At 38.6% G+C, this 4337-nt stretch overlaps 1 non-coding gene across 1 annotated transcript; it reads left to right on the plus strand.

The window, feature by feature from the left end:
* The first annotated feature begins 2304 nt into the window (after positions 1-2304).
* Positions 2305-2377, plus strand: Trnak-uuu (transfer RNA lysine (anticodon UUU)). Its single transcript has one exon. It is a non-coding gene; the product is annotated as a tRNA-Lys (tRNA).
* Positions 2378-4337: the final 1960 nt, after the last annotated feature.

A 4337-nucleotide genomic window follows, 5' to 3' on the forward strand; every position in this document is an offset into this window, starting at 1 on the left:
GATTGAAACCAATGAATGGATAAATAGATACATAAATAACATTCTACGGAGACGTTAGAAGTCCCCCCCCCCCCCCTTTCTCATATTGATGGGTTGATTGATTGATTGGTACCAGAGAGAGAGAGAGAGAGAGAGAGAGAGAGAGAGGAGAGAGAGACAGAGAGAGACACACAGAGAGAGACAGAGAGAGACAGAGAGAGAGAGAGGAGAGAGGCAGAGAGAGACACACAGAGAGAGACAGAGAGAGAGAGAGAGAGGAGAGAGAGACAGAGAGAGACACACAGAGAGAGACAGAGAGAGACAGAGAGAGACAGAGAGAGAGGAGAGAGACAGAGAGAGAGACACAGAGAGAGAGATAGAGAGAGACAGAGAGAGAGAGACAGAGAGAGAGACAGAGAGAGACAGAGAGAGAGACAGAGAGAGACAGAGAGAGACAGAGAGAGAGACAGAGAGAGAGACAGAGAGAGACAGAGAGAGACAGAGAGAGACAGAGAGAGACAGAGAGAGACAGAGAGAGAGAGGAGAGAGAGAGAGGAGAGAGAGACAGAGAGAGACACAGAGAGAGACAGAGAGAGAGACAGAGAGAGACAGAGAGAGACAGAGAGAGACAGAGAGAGAGACAGATAGAGAGAGACAGAGAGAGAGACAGAGAGAGAGACAGAGAGAGAGAGAGACAGAGAGAGACAGAGAGAGAGACAGAGAGAGAGAGACAGAGAGAGAGAGAGAGATTCTGATAATGATAATATAGCATAGATATTGTTTATATGTATAAATGTCATTTTGTATCATTATGCAATGTAAATTTTCCTGGCTCTGCACAGCACGGCGAGCACGTTCTGGAAATGCTTAATATAATTTATTGCAAGTAAATAGTTCTTGTTATCATTGTCGGCATCATCATTATTATCATCATCATCATCATCATCATCATCATCATCATCATCATCATCATCATCATCATCATCATCATCATCACCATCATCGCCATTACCACCACCACCACCCCAGTCGATGCAATATATCACAATGTACTATAATGTTCTAATCAGTTTACCCATCGCCGCCAAAGCGTATGACGTCAGGATGTCACAGATGTACAAAGTAATTGGAAGATTAAAATTATGACCAGACATAGGAAAGAAACAAACCAGTTCTTCACAGCCATTGGCTAATGGAACCAGAGTTTGTAAAGAGCTTTGAGCACGTTTAGTGAATATTGCGCTATATTAACTCTCTCCTTACCAGCCATTTTCAGGATTTCCCCCAAAACTTCACACCCACCAAACACAAAAACAGACATTTCTTACTCAAACAGAAAAGCAACAAGCACATTCTATACATAATATTGTTAGACAATATGAGATCTATTACAGAATGTCACGTTTTTATAGCTATAGCAAAAAGAATTGAAATCTGGATGAGAAAAGTGACGGTTGAATCGTAACAAATGTGACGATTTTCCAAAAGTGGTAAGGAAAGGGTTAAAGCTCTTTTTTTAATAGAATGAATATGGAGCGGCTTCTGACGGGCACATTACATACAATGTTACATCATTCCCATACAAATCCTCTCCATTTTCACTCTTTCGTTAGTATTTTCACGGTCCCAGGCTTCAAGCCGCAGCACCCATCGCTCTCTACGTTAACACATATTGCCATGTTGTTTTTGAATTTATTTCCTGGATATTTTGTTCAAATGTGTGTATGTTTGTTTGTTTGTTTGGTTGTTTGTTTGTTTGTTTGTTTGTGTGCTTATGATTGGTTATTTGTTCATTATCATGAGTTTATCATTTATAAATAATTTTGATTTTGATTACGTCAATAAATTTGAATTTTGATTAAAGTGTTACATTCGTTAATGATCCCGTCCTCACTTCTCCTCTTACTCTCTCACTCTCTCTATCTCTTCTTTATCTCCTCCTCATTCCCCTCCTCCTCAAACACATAAACAAAAAATCAAATTAAAAAAAAAAAAGCCAAAAATAAAAACAAAATAACAAAACAAATCAAATGAACAAAACAGAGAAACGAAAAAGAAAAAAAAAAAACAACAACAAAAAACAAAACTAAACATATCTAATCGAAACAAAATCGAAACAAAATAATTGAAGCGTAAAAAATAAAAAATAAATAAAATTGATGGAAGGCGCATTCGTCCAACTGGTAAGGTGATATTGAACAAAAAAAAAAAAAAAAGACAGAAAATGAAAGACAAAACAAAACAAAACAAACAAAAAAGAAAATATCATTTACCATTTACTCAATATCAAAGATGATATACTAAATACTATCACTTGTCTCGAGCGCCCGGTTAGCTCAGTCGGTAGAGCATCAGACTTTTAATCTGAGGGTCAAGGGTTCGAGTCCCTTATTGGGCGATTTTTTTTTTTTTTTTTTTTTTGTGTTTGTTTTTGTTTTTAATTTTCGCAGTTCCTATTTCCGGATTTTAAAGCAAACTTTGAACCTTTTCCCGTCTTTTTTTTCTATTTTTATTTCTTTTCATATAATAAAATTGGAAACACCACACACGGTGTTTGTTTTTTACAAAACCGCCGAAACCCAGCCCCAGGTTCACTCCCCAATATTGTACACTTCACTGAGTCCCAGGTTCAGTCCCCACTGCTGCCTACTTCACATAACTTTCTCGGGTTTCGGCGGGTTTCGTAAAAAAAAAGAAACACCTCACTGCACATGAAAATCGCATTGCTTGAATGGGGTCTCCAATCACTGAATGGTGATGCTATATGTCTAGGTCAAATACGGACAACATCCGCCAGCCGGATATAATGTACCAACAATCAACATTATGTGCAACCTTAAACGTTATAGTCTGATTGATAGAATTTAGTGAGAACTGATCATAAAACGGCTGTCTAAAACAATGACATAGAGATGAGTGACGGCGCATAGTTGAGTCCTCGGAAAAGGTTCTTTACTCACATTCTCTCACTGTACTCAGGTGTTAAATGAGTACCTCACCGTCAACCGCGTTGAATTTGTTGGAAAAAAATGTATTAATCGCCTAACAGGCGTCATGTCTCATTCTCATGCTGTTGGTCAGGGGCCCTTTGTAAAGCGCTTTGAGCACGTTTAGTGGATATTGCGCTATATAAAAGCTCAAGTTTAGACATAAAGAATGGTCAAAGTGCTCAGATATCCCTACGCGTCACAACGTATTTTTTTATTTTGAGTAAATCGGGAAAAGTGCTGCGAAATAAAATTGAACTGTTATGGTTTCTTGATAATAACAAGGAATAAAGTGAGTTGGAAAGTGCCAGAAGACTAACTAGAGACTAAAGAATAAAAACTTCGCGGCGGCGATGGGGGCTCGAACCCGCGACCTTACTGGTACGACAACTCCTGGGGAGATCGTGACTCTACCGTATGAACTATCCATGAGACCCCCCCCCCCCACCCCAAAAAAAGAAAAAAAAAAAAAGAGTTGTTTTTTTTTTTTAAAGGACTATTATTGGAATGCCTCGTGATATGTTTGGGGGTCCCAATACCTCAGTTGGTAGAGCACTCGCCTCAAACGCAAAGGTACCGATTTTTTCTGACCCCCCCCCCCTCTTGTCCAGTGATTGGGTAGCTGGGTCTTTTAGCGGAAAGTACTTTGTAGTAAATAGTCTAGCGTCATGTCCAAAGGGTAGCAGGCAATTGCTATTGTCCGTTTCACACTATGGAAAGCAGGATAAACTCCTCATGGCTCTGAAGGACTACTCATGATACGTTTGCTATTACACTACAAGAAAATCGGATTTTCTCCCAAAACTTAAGGGGTATAGATAGAATGCGCTTGGCCAAGGAGTTCACAACATTGCCATCCGGAAGTATAACGCACCAACACACAAACTCTGTGTAACCATGAACTTTTATAGTCTGGTTAATACAGTTTAGTGAGCACAACTCACAAACGCGGATGGCAAAAACAATAACAAAGGCCTGAGTGACATCATCTTCGAACTATCTATAAGGCAGTCCTGCCAACTGTTACAAAAAAAAAAGTAGAAATACGAGATTTTGGCTCCCATTTCATAACTTTCTGAGCATCTCTACGTCATTGAAACTCATTGAAAACGAAAGTTGATGCAACACTACATCATTTTAAGGATTTTGAAGTGGTTTTTTTATCATTGTGAAGTGTTGATTTTTAAAATTAAACTTAGCAACTAGAATTTTTATCACCTAAAAATTACGAAATTTTAAATTATCAAGTGACAGGTCTGAAAATGACATATTTTGAATTTTGTGACAATTATTTCTCTAGCAGCCCAACTGTTCGTTAAGAGCGATGAAAATAAATACTGATATGAAAGAAATAGGATAGGACGTGCACAT

The sequence above is a fragment of the Berghia stephanieae genome, chromosome 12, assembly GCF_034508935.2.
Source record: "Berghia stephanieae isolate SIO BIC M18660-M18661 chromosome 12, UCSD_Bste_1.3, whole genome shotgun sequence".
NCBI classification, from domain to species: domain Eukaryota; kingdom Metazoa; phylum Mollusca; class Gastropoda; order Nudibranchia; family Aeolidiidae; genus Berghia; species Berghia stephanieae.